Raw genomic sequence first — 20,301 nt, forward strand, 5'->3', positions numbered from 1 at the left:
GAGTGGGAAGATAATTTCTAGAATGCCAAAACAGGTTTAAGGACACAAATATTATTAGGCTGACTTCATTTCTTTGTGTTGATTTCTGGGTTCGGAACTTTTAAAGTTCATGATTTCAAACTTTTCCAGCACGAGCACAGACCTTAAGTGTTTTCTTACTCAAGCCGAGAACCGTGGTTACATGACCTCAAGTATTGCGAGTTCTACAATAAAATAATGAATGGACAAATAGTAACATTTCGGGGGTTTTGTTATTGTTAGTAGCAACAGTATTCTCAATCACTCCAATGTAGGAATGCTCTTCTGATAAGGAAATAATCGAGAAATTCTTGTCTTGGACATTGCCATGGAGTTTCATTCAATACCCATCATTCTCCTTATATTCCTGTATTATATTATTTTTACAAAGCAGAAAAACATAGTTTAGGTTGCTTCTACCTTTCTGTATTCACTTATCAAAGCACTATCAACATCAGCCAAAAAAGTTAATACAGAAAATTCCAAGAAAAAAAAAAAATAAGCAAACTAATATTTATGTGCATACTTGGAGGTATCAGAATCAATGTGTTTCTCTTTGGAGAATATTTATGCATATTACAACATGTACACATTTATCCAGCTGTTAAAATTTCAGGCATAGCACATTAAATTCAGTTTTCATTGCCTCTAAAAAATGCACTTCCAACTACACAGTGACCCCCACATCCACTTTTTTGGTGCAACAGTCAAGGCCTAATTCATTAGCGATAGGAAATAAATAAAAACAGTTCTATATTAGAGCTGTCACTATCCTAGTGAAAAACACTAGGCTTTGTAATACAGAAATCAGTCTGAAAGTTGCCAGCTGGAGGGATCAGCAAATGTGAACCAACAGCCCCGTATAAGCCTTCCTGGAAGCAAAGAGAGCCCAGGGATGAAAAGGACAGTCTTCAAATGTGTGGAATGGCCTTAGGAAGAAATGTGGGAAGCAAATCAATCAGACAAACTTATGGGAATCACGGATTTAGTAGAAATACTGAGGAAGCAGAACGAGGAAGATACAGGGGGAAATTTTGCTTCAGTGAGAATGGAAAAGAACAGATTTTGTCCACAGCAATAAAGCCCTGGCTGTCTGGAGCATCGGGATGTGAGCAGCTCTTTCTGCATGCTGCAAGTGCAAACTTACAGAGTTTTCAAAGAAACAGCAGAGCCCACTGCAAAGTATAACTGCTATCAGTTAGTCCTCTCCTATTCATGTCAGCGACCTCAAAGAGTTAATTTGAAACTAATTTTCTCACTTTATTAAGATCCTTAAGGTAAGATGGTTCGGCCCCCCATCAGTTTTTGATTGAGAAGACACATCAAACACTGAATTGTGGACTTAGAACTGGTCATGAGATTACATTAAAACTTGGAGATAACAACAGACTTCAGGGGATGAGACAATGCATTTTAATAGTGATGACTTTATTCCATTAACTGACTCGAAAAGTAATTGACTTAAGTAATTTCTGCATTTCTCAGTTTCAAGAGTAACCATTTCCAAGAATCTAAACGTGTGAAACATCTTTTGTGATTGCATGTTGAATTTTAAACTCTAGTAGAAGAAAAACAACAACAACAAAAAAAAAAAACCACAAACACAATGCCCTGGCATGGCCTCGCAAAATAGTTTTTAATTTTTATAAGCCAATGTATTTCAAAAGGACTAAAAAATAATTGTCAAGAAAAATATTTTTATCTATATTGTTAATTTCTTGAATCATTGTGAGATCTTAGCTATTATTATTCTTAGCTTTTACTAACAGAAATCACAGGAACCTATACACTCTTCTTATATGTTATCCCAGATACTTCATTCCATTGTGAAAATCAAAAAGTATCATCCTTCATAGTTCTATATTGACCAAAATCTTCAATGATTTGATGATATTCACCAAAATCTTTAGACACGTGTCTTAATGTAGTGTTCCTAAGATGATATTTGTATAAGTACTCTTGTTCATCTTAGTGCTATCTCAGTTGGACTGAAATCATGGCCAAATTAAAATAGACAATCCTCCATCTCCTTTTGATACATTAATATCTCTTTTCTGAGGATACAGAAAGTATAGGAAGCTAATAGCTTATTTATTTGACTTAATCTTGATTATTTGGAATATACACTAATGCTCTGAAAGAAGGGAATAAACATTCTGTACAAATGCCTCAACAAATAAAACTGCAATGAAGAAACTGGCTCACATTTAGCAGGAACAGCCCTAAGAAACTAATGCAATCACTGACAACTCTGGAAGGGAATTTCTCTAAGCTACTGAAAATAAGCAAGCCTGTTCTAGCTCTTATTATGAAATGCATCATCGTCTTTTTTACAAGCTTATGAAATCTCAAATCAGATTTCTTCTGGAAACTCTGTTTCCTGCCAAGACAAATAATGACAGGTAAAAAGAAAATCTTGTCTTAAAGGTAAGTGGCAGTAAATTCTTTTGATTTTACGTATAGTTACATAGATCTGTTATCTACATGTGCTGAAAGTAGGCATCAGCAAATATAATTACATCATCAAATGTAGATAGCTAGGTAATGATCTCATTGAACTATTGAACCCAATTCAGTCATGTACCCAGATACATTTGCAGTTTTCATACATTGGTTTCTTCTCTATTTGCATGGCATTATGCTATCTAGTTGCATCTTCTGCTTTAACCTTTATTACTTTATTTTCAAAACCTCTTTAACCCAAATAACTTGGTTTAGTGCCACAAATGGAATTATTTTACAGGCATATACTGCAGGATCTATAGCAGAAAAAAAAATTTAATCACGTCATCCCCAGAGATCTTAATCCACCAAATACATTTTGAAAACAGTCTCACTTAGGAGTCCAAAATTTGCATTCTGTATTTACTAGTATCGACTTAAAATATGTTGTTCTGCAAACAACCCTGACTATAAGGTCATTCAGATAAAGTATTCCTGAAAAAAGAATCCAAAATAGATACCAAAACAAATCCCATTTTATTTCATTATTCATTTGTACCTAACATTCACAGATTTTTTTATTGTTACCGGCTTTTAAATGCAATGTGATATGAGTAAAAGTTCCTTCCTAGTGGAACAAAAAATGAGGACTCAAAAATAGCCAAGGTTATGTCATTATCTTATGCCTCTCTTCATCCAAAATAAGAAATAAAATTCTGCAAATGATAGCATACTTGCTTCTCTTATCTTCCACCTAAACACACCCACCTGTGAATATAGGAGTGCTTGTATGGAGATGTGTAAATGCTGTTTGGTAGGTATGGAAATGAGCTTGCTAGGACCAAATGTGAGTATATGGGAATCATTTTATGTACTTTTATAGGTGGTTTGACAGTTCAACATTTACTACTATTTAAATGATTAGTGGTGATGATTTAAACTAATCTAGCAGTAAATGTCTAAATAACTGTAAATAACTAAAGAGGAAAAACTTAAACGTAAACATGACGGAGAAGCCTATTCTCACAAGGACACTTATGTATTAGGCTTCAGTTTCCTACACCAGAAAAGAGAAATTGAGCAGTTACAGATATAGCAGATTTGCCAGTATACCATTTCATTACTGCGTTATTGCAATATCATTGACCTAGTCCCTTATGCACTGCATACAGGAAGCGAAGACAAGTTCTCAAAATGATTTTGCTAATGGACCAAGGTCTCAAAATCTGTGAAATGCAATCACCCCATCAATCATTCGCAAACGTTATTATTTTTTATATCTTCTATAAAAGGAAACAAGAGGCTAGATTCTAAAACTCGATATCCCTCCTTTTTTTCTGCCTAGAACAGCATTAACAAGCACTAACAAATAACACACCAGCATCTTCTGAACCAGTGACACAAGTGCAGTGATAAGCCATATAAAATATTCATGACCGGAACTTTAGATGTAGGCAGATGCACAACAACAGCATACAAGCTTTGTCAGGAATCGTTGAGAGATTGAAAGCATACTTAAAGGATTTATTAAAGCAATCAGAAGAAGCCTCTACTCAGTCACCATGATTGCAAGGAGTTTATGGCCATGTATTTAATCTTCTTGCTGTGTAATAGATAAGTTATGCTTTCTTGTGATTTGTGCACAAAGAGTTTTTCAATCTTTTCTAGCACTATAAAGAACAGAAGTACCATTTCTGCCTTGCTAAGTGAAGCATTAACAGGAATGTCATCAGCAAGATGGAACATGTAATAAATATTAAGGTTTAACATTATAAAGATTTATACTACAGAGAATATAGTCCTAGATTATAAGATAAGATTATTATCTTTTGTTATATGAAATGATAGGAAACATAGTTCGATGACAGGGATTTTTTTTTTTGCAGCATTATATTCAGGGAGACCTGAGTTCAATTAAAAAAAAAAAAGGGAGTATGTACCAATCTTAAACAGTTGCCAAACAGAACACTGGGAACAGCAGAAATTGCTAATACATATCAGTTCATTCACTGATGATGCAGAGAAGTGCATCAACAAAGATTTTTTTAGTTCATAAAAATATAAGCTTGTTTCTAAGGTCAACTAGCAAACAGGAAAACTTATCTAAGGGAGAGGAAAAAGCAATTGCTAATTGGAACAAAAGAACAGAAGCAGAAAACTAAACCAAAACATATATGTATACATATACAGAGAGCTTACATTTGTGTATATAAAAACTTGCATTATCTCTACGAGATGGTTGACTGTATTCTTATTTTGACACTGACCATTATAAGCACCAAATAGCTGAGCTTGTTAACACAGCCAAACAGGTGGAAGAATATATTTTTTAATATTATTTTGACTTACAGCCTTTAGCTTCTTGTAGTTTGCATTGACCTTTCCTTAAGGAAGCCTTAGAAACATTAGCTGCGCTCTGGAGCTATTCAAAATATTTCACATGCAGAACAGAGCTGACAGACCTTGGCTCCCCTGCTGAGTTTGCAAGAACTGTTGAAAAACTCTTTTCTTATTTTGGATCATTTTTCTCTTCAACAAAATCAGTGTGCAATACCAATATGCACACAAGAAGTTTTAAAGAGTTTTATGGTAGAAAGAAGAAAGCGTTGCTTCATCTTAGAGGAAAACTACAAGGAACACAGGATTTGTTACAATAACTGTACTGTTATAACCTTATGTTCCTTCTTTTCTTAATCTGGCAAAGAGATTTGGTTTCCCATTCTCAGTGGAAATCGTTAGCAAACATTTCTTTCATTTTTGTTTACAAATATGCACGAGTCTTGCGTGTTTAACTAAGAGAAGGGAACTTCCCCATCCAGCAAGAACTCTTCATGCAAGAACTCTTCAGCAGATACTCTAAAAATGCATATCCATTTTGCTGATGTTTTTGACCACTGTTTTTGCCCAGAACAAGGGCAGAGAAAGTAAATTTAACTGCTTAAACCTAATCTAGGGACTTTTTCTTCATCTCATGAACTTCAGCCCAATTTAATCTTAATCTAATCAGATCACATGAGTTGCCAATAGTGGATTTAGCATTCATCTTTCACTCCCATTTTTATTGTGCTACAACTTTGTTACGATAGAAAGGAAGAAAGGTCTACTGCCCTGATCAAAGGAAGGTGTCATACACTTGCTGAATTGGGCACTTCTCCAAAACCAGTTCTCACACAGGATTCTTACTCTTTTCTACGAAGATTTTATCTTTGGTATACACGCCTTCCATACCAAGTAATTTCAAATATTTTACTATATATACTATACACTACTTCTAAAGGCTGTAACAAGTCTGAAATAGCCCTAAGCATTTAGTATCATGAGAAAATCAAACCAACTCTTCTGAACAAATTAAAGAACAAAGTCATTACCTGTGTTCTACTGCATTTCTGTCATGCTTCTTTATCCACACTAAAACTCAGACTGCTAAAATATTTTGCAAGGTAGCATTTTTTTTTTCTATGACAAAACATTAAAACTAAGAACATACAAATGATTCAACAGGACTCCTCTCTCTCACTTTCTCTATTGGCCCCAAGACTTTACAGGGTGTTCAATACATATATGTACGTGAATATTGCATATGCATAAAACCTAGGAGCAATGCAGATTTTATTCATCAACAAAAATCACACATATTAATTACACTCTAGAAACCTTTCACCCATTTCCTATTCCTTTTCTTTTAGTCAGAAACAAAACCAATCTCTTTCCTATCCACTTCTATTCTCTTCTGGAACAAAAAAGTAGTCTCTAAAAAATTCCAAGATCTTAGCAACCAAGAATTTGCATTTACTTTACATCCTGTTCCAACAGCAACAGAATGCACAGTGCACAAAAAGGAGAATGAGGACGTGAAACTTCGGTTTGAAAATGCTTATAATTTTGTTACAGCTATACAAATATCCATGGTTTCTAATCATGCTGCATAGATCTGTTGTTTTGGTTTGTCTGGATTCAAACTCCATACTTTTGTTCTAAATTTTGAAACAGAATAAAGCAAATTCAAAAAGGAAGTCAGACACAGTCCAAGAATTTCACAGCCGCCTCCTCAAAGTAAAAAATGAACCAAGATTTGCAAAATTTGTCGCATATGAAAACACATGCAGCTGCTCTTTAGAGTTCTTGCAATAACAAAATCCAACTTCAGCTACCAATCTTCTAACAACAGATACACAAATTAAAGTCACTTTTAGCCTGTACATCGCTCAGTGAACTTAGAAGTTTATTAAAGAAGTTGTAGGTGTTAAACTATGTCTTAGAGATCATTTTCACATTTTCAGAAAAACCTCAACTTCTTTTATGTTTTAGCTGTAGCCATATTAAAAGGTTTTATTTCAAATCAGAACTCTGTACCTAACAGAGAAATTGTTATATGAAGACAACTTTTCATGCTAAATGAATAATAAATTACAGGTTATGTGTCTCTTTGATTTTAGAGGATGTATAATTTACAACAATAAATAATTAACATATCAAAGGATTCTAATTTAACTGATGCCTTCAGCATCAGCACAGCCAAAGTACAAAACCTTCTGTTTGGTGCTTAAAATCCATCTTTGTGGTGGAGATGAGTAGTTGCTTTATATAAGTAGTTATTATGTTTTCCAATAGGTAATTTTTGCTTATCACTTAAAAGTATTAATAAATATCAGAAAGTTCAATTTCTGACATATGATCTGCAAGCATACTGCAGCAGAGGAAGGCAGGCAAGCATAATTAGCAGTATGATGTTACAAATAATATTTCAGCTAGGAATATTCAATGCAAGCTTTATTTTTAAGTGGTATTAGAGTTTTTCTTACAGGCAGCTTATAGTAGTAGCAAAACACTGGGTCACAAAAAATAGCTCATCTCTAAGGAACAGAAAAATAATACTATTTCTATATGGAAAATACATGTTAAATTTATTTTTAGTACTTCTGTTCTTTAATTATCAATAGTGTCTATGGCTGCACCTAAATTCTGCATAACAGGCAAGACTGAGAATGACCTAAAAGCACATTTTTTTCACTAGCTCATCACCGAACAGACACCTATAGCAATCTGCGTGCAAGTAACTTGACTGCCCGCAGCTCCCATGCTGCTCTTGCAATGGGCGATACAGACATTTCTGTGGAGGAAGCCAGGCTGGACTATAAGTTAGGCATTAGTGACTGCTGATACAAATACATGCAAAACGCACATTTTAGGATTCTGCAAGGAAAGCATGCTGAGGCTGGCTGTTTCCAAAAAGTACAACACGGGCTATAAAGTGAGACTTGAGCCCATGTCATCCCTTGAAACAATATGGGCTGAAGAAAAATTTGGGTCTTACAATCAAAGGACAGAATAGCTCTGGCCTAGGTCAGTTAGGGGATTCATGGGTTAACCTTTAGCACACACAAAGAAATTATTTTTTCCTCAAAGAGTTCATGATGAGGTCATCATCCTGAAACTGGACTGCTGTGACTGAAGCTTATGGCTGTACATAGTCCCCTCCTTTGTGGGAGGGCGGGTTCTTTGGTTTGTTTGGGTTCGGGGTTTTGTGTTTGTTTCTTTTTTGTTGTGTGTTTTGGTTGTGTTCTTGGTTTTTTGTTTCATTTGTTGTTTTTTTTTGTTTGTTTGTTTTTTAAGATTCGCTTACCTACGAGAGAATCATTTTGGAAACAATGATACCAACAAATGTTATTTAGACTTTATTGTATTTTATAATTTTTCTATTTTACTAGACTGAAAGAAGTACAAAAAGCACTTTTTTTACCAGTTAGAATCAGTTAAAAGTAATTTAAAATACTTAAATTCTAAAGGATGTCAACATACCATGTAAAATTTCAATGGCTGAATAAAATTTACCAGCTCTTCAAAAATCTCATATCACTCTGATATTGATTAACTAATTAATTTGCAGCTGGTATTGTCTGAATGTGACCCAAAACTCAAGGTGCTTACAAGGACAACAGGATTGAGTCTATTTTCTCCTTCCCTCCATGAAAACAGCAACCATACAAACGTGCCTGTCAGGAAAGGAACAGTGCACCCCACGGGGCTAACATTTTAGCAAGGAAATTCAAGTTCTCAGGTTGAAAAACATTTAGCTTTGTTTTAAATTTAAACATCCTTTCACCAAACACATGTAAAACTCTCAGTGCAAAAGTGTGTAGATTTAGATCATTTAAACCTCAGCCCATGGCATAGAATCATAGAATCATTTAGGCTGGAAAAGACCTTTAAGATCATCGAGTCCAACCATAAACCTAACACTGCCAAGTCCACCCCTAAATCACATCCCTAAGCACCACATCTACACATCTTCTAAATACCTCCAGGGATGGTGACTCAACCACTTCCCTGGGCAGCCTGTTCTAGTGCTTGATAACTTTCAGTGAAGAAATTTTCTGCCATTCTTCTGCCACACCACCACCACAGCTGGGGACCATCACTGCAATGGCACAGCCTGGTCCATCCCCAGCTGTGGAAGCCCACACCACTACACATTGCCATCCCTATCTGTTCTTTCAAAATTACAGTTAACTCAGATATATCACATCTCAGCATTGCCTTGCACACATCTCTCAAGAAACTGTTATTTAAAGCAGACATTTGCCCAGCAGTCCAGTATGACTGCAGGACGAAGCCCCCAGCCCAGAGCAGCCTCCTGCCCCGTCTGCTTTGTAACTTCTCAGTCCAGACTTGAGAATTTATCTCAGCCAATTTCCTTCAAGAGCCAAGGAACCTGTATTTTTCACCACATATAGAGGAAAAAATTACTGGAAAAAATGACTGAATAGTTAGAGACCTGCATTTGTTAAAGTCCTTGATATTGAATATCAGCTTCTGTGAGGCCGCATTTTTCTGTGAGGAAAAATAAAAATTGTGCAAAAGATTGGAAAGAAAAATCTACAGTACAATATATTAAACATATATATATGCACATACACGATTTGTAAAAAGTATTTGTATTGGAATTCAGAAAGCTATATAATAAAAGCATTTGATTCATTTGATTCTTTTTCTTGGAGTATGTTTTGTGTTTGGAATGAAAAGTGCTGGTCATATGCAAATGGCAGTCAGGCGCCTGATTATGGGCTGACGAAAAGAGAAATGAAACTCAAGTGTTCGAGTAGAAAAGACAGATACAATTTTTGGGCCCAGAAAAATCAATAAAAAATTTTATGTTGATGCCAACGGAACAAAGATTCCATCACAAGTGTTTGCATGGAGATATCTTTAATTACTGTTATGTTAAGGAAGGCACCTCTGCAGTCCAGATGCAATCACATGGAGCATTATGAAATAGAGCTTTAAGAAGGCAAATTAAAAGGTTGTGGTCTAATAAAAACTAATTAGTGGCTATTTATGATCAGATTTATTTTCTAACACACAGGATTTTTTTGAGCGTGTCTTTTTAGTTCCCCACTTTCATTTTCTACACAATATTACTGACTTAGCCCAATATAGAATGGAAAAGCATATTGAGATATAGGGAAAACGCGTATTTCCTGAAAGGACCCTATCGAATATCTGGATCATGAAAACATACCCTTATTGGAGATTTATGGTTTATAGTGTTCATGGCCTGATAAGAAATCTGTCTGGCCTTTTTCAGCAGTCCTTTAGCTACGTTCTTACACAGAAAATAAAAGTAACATCTGCACAACTTAATTGTGAGATTTCGCTTAAAGTTATTTTTTGCATATTTCCTGAGAAAAGCCTATACTAATGCAAACTTGTTTCTGTCTAACTGAAAGTGGGAATTGTCTTGGGTTTCTCCCACTAAGCGTACCACTGGTAGCATCCTATGGCCAGTTGCAAATTGGGACACTCATACAGATAAAGCGAAAAACAGATGCTAAGTTGTAGATTTCAATAAACTCTGCCATTTTATAATCCTATTTACAGAAAAATTGACACTTGTCATGTTAATATTGTTACATTGACATGGTTAACCTGCATGACTTCTCCTTTGATCTTCCATCTGCTCTTCATTTCAGTATGTGACAGCTGAAGCAAAAAATTGCTTCCTGAAGCACTCTGGGTCATTTCTTATAAGCTTAACAAAACTTTGACATAGTTTTAATAGGGTTGTTTATAAAACAATTTTCATTCAGCCAGTAATTCTGGTATTTTGAAGTAACATTTTATTCAAACTAGAAGAAAGCCTAAATAATATAGCCTTGATGGTAAACAGATGCAGAAAAGTAAATTCAAAATTTTGCATTTTCCTCAAATTTAAAAAATAGGCTAATTGACAGATCTGACTGACAGCTCTGAACACCAAACACAATTTTCTTTTTCTGTGCCCAGAAAAGGTATGGTTCAGTCAATAGCATGAGTAAAGAAGATTACCAAAAGGCTGTGTTAAAATGCTTCAGGTTGGCTCCAGAATGATAATTTGTTTCCTCCTTTAACCCCATACTACTCTTGACTTTACTGTGTACATATAAAAAGATGAAAAGTTAGCACCGTTATATCAGGGCAACCACTTTTTACCTTAATGAGTCAATTCCTAGGCAAGTATTTCAATAAATCAAAGTTAAGACGGACTTGAAAATCCAAATCTGGTCATTTTTGCCAGTTATTTACACCTGCATATTTAATTCATGTTTGACAATAAAGGGTCATTAAGCATTTTGTGTATGTATAACCATAGGTAAACATTAATTGTGGGTTTGATTTTATCACAGGTCTAACGGCTGAGCAGCAGCTCAGGTTCAGTCAGCAACACAATTTGGCCATGTAGTGAAAAGGATCAATCAGGATATAAGCAGCACTCAGGTTCTGCACAGTAGTCCTCAAAAGTCTGAAAATACATTTTAAATATCACCATTCAAAGTAAGCTGAAGAGGAATGCATCTCTATGTACCATGCCACAATGCACATGGAAGAACACAAGATATTGTTCAGCAAAGATTTTTTTGAGTTTTTTTAGTGACCTATACTTTGGTACATTTCTCTTTGAATGGAATCAGTTCTGATCCCCAAGGTTTCAGCAATTGAGTGAACCTGCTAGACTATTTTAGTGAGTTTCCCTTGGCTGGAATGACAGCTCTGACTAGTCAGCGTGCCCTTTATTTTTGAAAATTTGAAGATTCTTATTTGTCTACCATTTCACAGCAAGCAGTTCTGATGAATAGTGCAATTAACCTTTCCATTATTAAAACAATTAATTGCAAAAATTAAAGACATGACAAGGGCTAAATACTAATGCATAAATTATTAGGTCCATGAATTGTAATTATTAATCTATGTACACTAATTGTGAAATAAACAAAGAGGACAAATTGTAAGCAGAAGTCAGTGCTAGAATTGATGGCCATTTGTTTTCTCTATGAAAAGAGAAATGCACCATTTTACTCTTGGCATAAAGAATTAATCATACCAAGCCTTAAACTGGAGTATTTTTTCTCTCTTGTGAACGACTTAGAATCCAATGATTTCCAAAGTTTAGTTTTGTTTCTACAGCACTGTAAGTTTACATCCAAGAAATTTACTTGCCAAAACCCATTACATTTCAATGTAAATATATCTGTCTAAACTATACCTGCAGTGAACCTCCTCTAAATTTTCACTTTATGTAGCTAGAATTCGACCAAGTCTTGTAGAATTCTTATAACAATGTGATACTGAAATGTTGCAAGTTACGATATAACAAAAATATGTTGATTAGACACATGGCTATATGACCTTTGCAAGATTGATAGCAACACGGAAGTATTTTGCTTATGGAGAAGTACCTGCCTCAAACATACACGCAGATGTGCTACTGAAGGATACGTTTGCTAGGGAAGTGATGTGAATAGACCTAGTCAATAAATGAAATTTTTTTCTTGCAGAACATTTCAAGATTTCAACAGTTTCATAATTTTTCACCTTAAAGACAGTCAGGTGTATAGCTATGAAGATTCTAAATTTATCCCACTGCTTTGTGCCAGAAATGATGGAAAGAACAGCGATTAACACTCAACTTAAATAATCTGTTGTTTACTGCCTTCTAGAAGTTTTCCCATCTATTTGTCCTCCTTCTCCCCCCAATCTCCCTAAAAAGATGCTCTCTCTGAGAGCGGGACCACCTTTCTGTGTTTCACTGCCTTAAAAGCTGTGATGTTGCCACAGCAGGTTTCAAACAATTGAGCAAGGGTCTTACGAGATAAGTGATGTTAGGGCACTGACCGCTTTCAGAAATGTTTTAGAACCCAGAAGCCTGACAGAGTTGCTTCCTTCCTTCCATAATGTTAATAACAGGTTGCATATAACAAATTCCAAATGGTTTTATCAATTAAAAAAACAAGCAAACAAAAACAACAAAAAACAAACAAACAAAAAAACCCCACCATGTGAAGGCACAGTTATAAAAAAAATCAGCTAAGTAGTTGTCCCTATAAAGTATCTATCTACCATGATGCAGAAATGTTTTGCTTTGTAGATCTTTGAGATTCAAAAGTTTGGTAATGATGACGTTAAAACCCACAGTGTCAGAGACCTTTTGCACTAGAAGAAAAGCTTCAAATAACAGTCAATGTGCTGAAGTAAGGACATTTTGCTCTGACTAGACCATCCCCTCACAGCTCTGGAAGGAAAAGCAGACTTTTCCCCTTGAAACCAGGTCCCACTTCACACAATACTTATTTCTACAAGGTAACCTTTGGTACAACACCCAACTCCATTGTCAATGACCAGATTACTTGTAGCTCACTGAAACCATCATCAGTTGGCCCATCACTCGACCTTGTGGTTGGCCAAGTGACTGCAGAATTTCAAACAAATTGTCCTGACAACAACATGGCATGCTTAAATAAGGAGTTTATCACCTAATTTTGCACCATATCAGTTTCAAAACAAACAAAAAGCTTTGGGTAACAACAGAGAGTTCAGCAAATTTTTCAAGTGCTTCTGTAATGTCACTTACTACCTTTGAATTTATAGCTATTGCACAGCATAAAGCATGAAAAAAGAGGTTGTGCAATTAATTCTAAAAAAATCTATCTAGCTTTTTTTTGGCCTATGTAGTATGTGACAGCGGGGTGAAGTCCTTTAGAACATCCTTCATCTTTGTTCTTGTAGTTCCAACAAGTTGTGATATCCTGTGCAATGGGATATTGAGAATGGGGTTCATTCAGATGAGTTGGTTTTTCCCAAGGTATTGGACTGCAATGAAGATGCTGCAATGAAGAAGGTGAAGGGTGGAAAGGCATGGGAAGCAGCTACATGTGTCTCAGAAAATTCAGGACAATATTTGAGTCAGCTTTACTCTGATTCCTGGTTTTGCTCATATTTAAAAAGCTGTTTCACAACTACCATGTTTTTGGCTGCAATATATTGATGAGGAGACTACTCAAATCATCAGTTTCTTAATTTTTAAGGCATAGATGGCCATATGTGGTAGCCTCAGAACAATTCATCCTCTTGGTAAAGCAGCACAACTACAGTAAACAATGACAAGTCTAGTCATCCTTTTAGAATGCAGTATATGGGACCACTAAATGGCATTATTTTTATAATTACCTTTTCACAAGGACAGTATCACAGAAAACATTAATTGATAATAAGTTCTCAATTATGAAAACAAAGTTCTAGCAAATCCTCTCTCATACCTTCTCATTCTTTCGATTTCTTTGTTGTCTGTACACCATTGAAATTTATGCATTTATTCATGCTAAAGATAGAGCTAAAAAGAGCAACGGTACAGTACACATTCTGAAAACAGCTATATCACTCATAACAAGGTACAGCTTAGGCATATTCCCACATTTAATTATAAATGTTTGTGCTTGAATGTCAATGCAAGAAAACATAATCTTGTTACAATATAAAAAGTTATTATACAATGGCCTTTCCTAAAATACAGTTTACTAGAGCATGGCAGGTGGCAGACAGGAGGCTGAAAACTGTAACAAGCAATCACATTACCGAATTTTTTTGCCTTCAGTTTCATTAGCTAAATTTCTTCATATTTTAATCTGATCTTTTTAATAATGTGTCAGGACTGACACCCCAGTGGACATGAAACTCGGAATGGTCATGGTTGAATGAATGCATCTATTTAATTTTTCTCTTCAACTAGTTTTAAAAATTAATTTATCTGATTGCTCAGGCTATTATATAAAATTTGTTGAATTTTGTGTATTACTAATAGGCACCTTCCTTGTATTTCTGCTCGCTATTGCCTAGATGAGGTTTTTCTAATACTTGCTGATGGCTGATTAAAGAAATAATGAAACAGTGACAAAAGTCAATTCTGCATAGCTCCCACGAGGCTTCAAACAGATCTGGAGTTACGTGCAGAAGGAAGGCTTCAGAATGGTTTTCAAATTCAGTTTTGAGGTACAGAATGATTTTCCTGATACAGTTCTTGTCCACACCACAAAACCACATATCTAGCAGTGTTGCCAACCAAAGAAAGCTGACTAAAAGTATCTAGCAATGAAAGGAGCACAGCTTATCAGGTTATTTTTTTCAGGTGTGCTCAAAAAAAAAAAAAACAGATTAGTTTACCATCAAATCATAGTGGAACATAGGAACTACTTTACAAAATAGGTCAATTATAAAATATCCTCATGAAAATTTCTTAAAGTTTTTTCAGGTTTTGGGGAGGTTTGTTGAGAGAACTAGAAAAAAAATTCCAATTAAATGAAGTATCTCTCTTCATCTTTTTGAATTAATTTTTTTGTTAATTTCATTTTTTGAACCGTTTGTTTAATTTCTTAAATCCTGTATGCATTTTGCTTCCAAAGAGACTTGTCAAGGAAACAAAATAGTTAGATTTTTGATGGGGAAATTAAACTTTTGAAAGTTTTATTTAACCTTTAGTGAAATACTTCATAGGCATTTATAGAGAGGCTGATTTTTATCCCAAGTAAATCCAGATTAGTTATGCTGAAGACAATGAAATTGCAGTATTAAATGAATGAATGGCGACCAGAATCAATCTTGTTTTTCAGAATTGCATAAAGAAATACTGACAGAGATATTCCTAGCTGCTAAAAAGCAGTTCCCTAACTGTTAGGGGTTGCTTTAGTCAAGAGAATTAGTCACTAGACAAGTCAAACAAATGTCACAGCTGAGGCCTTGTTTAATTTGGGAAAAACCATCCACCCTTCACCTTTTACACTTTTGATGCAATATATTTCCCTTTCATTTAAGATTAGTATACGTCCCTGGTTTCATGCAAGTGTTTAGAAATAATTAACACTGAACTATTTCATTTATATCTCTCAAGATACAGCAAAACCAATGAATTCAAATATGCAAATATTTTGGGACCATAAGTTAATTGCACTGTTACCATGCAATAACATGTGTTAATGAATGTGTTTAACCCAAGCTTGCCATGACTGCTCTTCTTGATGGAAAGAATAATTCTTGGCCTCTTGAGGGCCATGCAATTTACTAAGTATAGCTCACTGTATAGAAGATGATGTAAAAAGAGATAAGTTACAGTAAATTTACTACAGCTGCTCCACATTTTTCCTTTACATTCCAAAACTAGATCAGTTCCCCTGAGCTGTACAAGTTATAGATAAGGATGGACTAAAACTTTTAGATTTCACATTTGTGTAATGCAATATAATGTTTTTTAAATCAGTCACTTCAGACTTGCCCAAAACTCAAGTAAATTATGAGTTTGAAGGGATTACAACTGTCATCTTCATCTTTTATGCTGGTAAAAGATTCATATTTCAAGTCTTGGTTATCTTTGCATACAGTTCAATGCTATATTGTCCTGCCACCTACTAATCAAGATTTGAGAAAAAGATGAATCTCCCGAAGTCAAACATATATTTTTCTCTTATCGCAGCAGCACAGTTTGTTCCAGTTAAGGAGCTGATGCTGCCACTATGAAAACTTCAATTTTTAAGGGGATATGTAAGTTATCTATAAAATGTTGCTCTAGAACGAAACTTACTGTGCAAGATTATTAGGTCAGGAACCTTTTTTTTTTACTTCCAGTGGTATGATTTAAAAAAAAACAACACACAAATGGACTTTTGGAGCTGACATTTCAGACAGCTCTTTCTTCTTTTAAATCAAAAGGGTTTTGTTTCTTAAACTACAGCATTTGCAGTCATTAGTTCATAATAGTTCTGGGTGCTAATTGTTGGACAAAATACACTCTAATGTAAATAATAAACAACTTCTTAATTATATGTAATGATATGTTAACATTTCAAACTGCTAAAATGTTAATAAAACAGAGGCTCCAGTAGTCAAACATATTCCCTGACTTCTGTGGAAAATTCAGAATTTCAGTTTTTTAATTCCCAATCTTGCCAATACTACCTTGGCACTTAATCCATTCTTTTGCTTATTCTTGACACAACAGTTAAGACAGACTATAAGAAGATTGTGAGAATGAAAAGTAAGAGTAAAAAAAAAAAAGCCAAATATTCAGCATTTCGTTGTCTTCCCTGATTCAGTTAAGTACATGCTCATTACTAAGTGTGTGCTCACATGCTTTACTGCCTCCTTTCCCATGCTGCCGGTCTGATTAGCCTTTCCCCCTTCCCTTCCTAGGACTCTGTTGCAGATCCCTGCTCTTCCCCTGCTCTCACACTGGGTCAGAGGAGGGTCTCCACCCTGCAGTCAAGTCACTCAAGCTGTGTCTGAGTCCCCTGTGAGGAAGGCAAGACAGCTTGCAGAGTAGCAGCTACAGCCTGGATCAGCCCCACACTCCTTCCTGCTTGGGAAAGGAATGCAAAGAATAAATCCTGATCCACCTCTCAAAGCCTGGAGGCAAGGTGGCACCAAGTCCCTGTCTGCCAGGACACAGGGGAAGTGATCATCATGCTGAAGAGGAAGCTCGCCGTGATTACAGCTCTTCCTGAATCTAAGATGGTAGATACTTATGACATTAAAGCAGATCAAGGCGGAAGAAAAGAATGTCTTCACCTCTTACGGCCATGATAATCACTCTGGTTATTTTGGGGTATGGTTTTAGAAGCATAATAAAGACACAGCAAAAGTCGTCTTTTGAAAAGCTTTCAAAACCTCCACCGTCCTGGCAACATCTGTTGAGAGCATGTGAAAGACTCAAATCAGAATTGTGCTTCTGGTAGCTAATGTACTTGCCAACTTTGAAAAGCCACCTGAGTAATGAACTGTTGCCTTCTAACTGATGCCTTCTGTTTCCCTCACCTCTATTCATTCTCCTCCCTGTAGAAAAGCAAGAACATTTTTATGCCCTTTTTTTCAGCTTAAGTTCTCTTCTGAATAATAGAAAATATTTTCAACCTTAAATTATTTTTTAAATGAAACAAGGAGGAAGACTAGAGCTTGTGGACATTTGATACTGCTACACATAGAGAAAAGTAAACCAAACAATTGATATTCTGAATCAAAAAAACAATACAGGCTTGACATCTTCCACTTGTTTTCCTATCCTAAGATTGTGGAAAACAGGCTGTTCATACAGTGCACTGTTGCAGAACTCAACTTTTCATGTATTACCTATAGATTCTCTCTTCTAAAAGTTAACACCTGCATTAAAAATAGAGGGAAAGTTAGTTGAAAGCAATTCTCACTGGAAGAAGGAATTAATTATGCATCATTATTTGGTGGTAGGCTTTCTTCTAACTTTGTCTTCAGTGTTAAGCTGAAGGCAAGGACAACTTTCAGCTGCCCTTTTCAACATATTAGCCCCAATTCCATTTTCCAAATATGTTATCAATATGGTAATTCCACGCTTTCCCATCTGTAGACAGTCCAGCCTTCATAAAGGTAGCATTATTACTACAAATATACTGGGGGGAAACTATTTCAATTACTAGGAGACTATGCAACTCCAAGTCTATTTATTTCAATTTATTCAACTGTCTTGATATATTCGTGCATAGAACTTTTATAAAGAATGAATAAATTCACCTTGAAATTGTACCAATTGACTTTGGCTGGGCTAGGCTGCATGATGGAATCAGAATCACTTTTGAAATAAGCCCTGACAATGCTGATCAAAACAAAGTGGCTACTCATTTATTAAAGTGACAGCACAGCAATGGTTTCAAGCTAAGGGATGACGTGGCCTGGGGTGTTAGCTATGGCCTGGGGTGATAGCTGCGGCCAGAAGCTTTTTTGCCAGTTGCATACTCTGAAGCTGCATCTGACGGTGTGACATTTCCTAGGGCTCCTGCTCCTGCCTGGACGTCAGGCAGCTGGTGTGAGCAATGTCACCCATTTCATATTGCTATTCCACAAGTGACAAGTTTGCCCTGAGACTACATACATGAAATTGATCCTTTTTCCCTTTGTTATGGGCAATCCAGTTATGGATAAAGCATCTTGGGTCAGACACATACAGAAAATGCACAAATGCTAATTTTACAAATTTATCTTACAACTTATCAACAACTGAAATGAAGCATCACTAGAAATACAATATAAAACATATGAGACATTTGAAAGTTTCAGCCTAAGAACTTGAGTTTCTAGGATTTATAAAGCAATAGGTTTAGCCATATTCTCCTTTGAATGTTCAAGTACAGGATTGCTATAGCAACCCTTATCCTGCTTTAAAATCAATAGCAATTCAGGCGAGACAAGCTGTTAAACCACTGTAACAGGTAGGAATGTGCTTCCTCAGTTCATTGTAGGTCTTGCTACAATGGAAGTTTAACTTAAAGGAAGAATCAGAAACTTCCTATATGATTTTGGAAAACAAGGTAGGGGACGAGGGGGATGGATAACAGTGAATCTGGATTTGAGAAAGGGCTTAACTGAAAGCAGCAGAGCTCATGAGCAAGTGAAACAAAGACTCCAGATTACACTCTTTCAGCTTTTTTGAACAGAGTTGAGCTTGAGTGAATCTGTGCTTTCCTGAAAAGTCAGTTTTAGCCTTCCTGTTGTGCAGAAAAAGTCCTATAAAATGCAGCCACAGCAATGCTTCTCCATTGAGTCATTCTGAAAGGAAAACCCAGCAAGGCAGAATTAGCACGAGTTCATGTGCAAGATTCACTGTTTCTTTCTCTATGAGCAGAATGTGGTGTTGGCGCTAATATATTATGCCCATTTGAAGCTATTATTAAACGCTGGCAGTTCTAAATTAATATAATTGTGTCAGAAAATTTCTTACGATAAATTTTAAAACAGCTGTTATCTGGTCATTTACTTTTCCTTCTTAACACTTTTAATTTCAAATTTCACTTTGTGGGGAGGCAAAGTAGAGAAAATCAGTGTATAATATTTATAGCCTAACAGTCCAACTAAAAATAAAAAAGGGAAATACGATCATATCAACGTGAGAAGCTTAAAAAATTTAGGCTAGTACCCCATATGAAAGTAGTGTGGAAGAGAGATTAAGAGAAGCCTACCCAATAGAAATGCATAACAAAACATGTAGACCTTGTATTAAAGTGAAACTGGCAGGTACCATGAGGTGTTACAGCAGTAGGTAGGGAGAATATGTGAGATTGGAGGAAGTAAACATAATACCAATTCTCACAAATGGAAGGATTAGCATATCTGGCAACTGTCTGTGTTTTCAAAAGGGAAATGTCCCACTTTTAAAAAGGGCATGCACTTCTGGTGCACGTTAAGATTTCACCACCAAAGAGTGAAGATTTGTTTGTGCGTACAAGTGTGTCTACCTGTGTATCATGGTGAGCTTTTTCCTGGTTAGCTTATTATTAAGTTTTTCTGCCCTGCCTTGAAAATCTTTTACATATGATCTTGAAAACTGCTCCATTCTGGTGCACACACACACAAAAAGACTAAGAGAGAGGAAAAGAACTAGGCATCTGTACAGAAATATAGTCCATCAATTTGTATGTGACTTTCTGACCTAGAAATATTATTCTAAATACCCCAATGGATTTTTCTGTCCACAAATTTGTTCAACTGTTTTCTGAGCCCACATCTACATTTAACATCCAC

This window comes from Calonectris borealis, chromosome 15 (genome assembly GCF_964195595.1).
Source record: "Calonectris borealis chromosome 15, bCalBor7.hap1.2, whole genome shotgun sequence".
Taxonomy (NCBI): domain Eukaryota; kingdom Metazoa; phylum Chordata; class Aves; order Procellariiformes; family Procellariidae; genus Calonectris; species Calonectris borealis.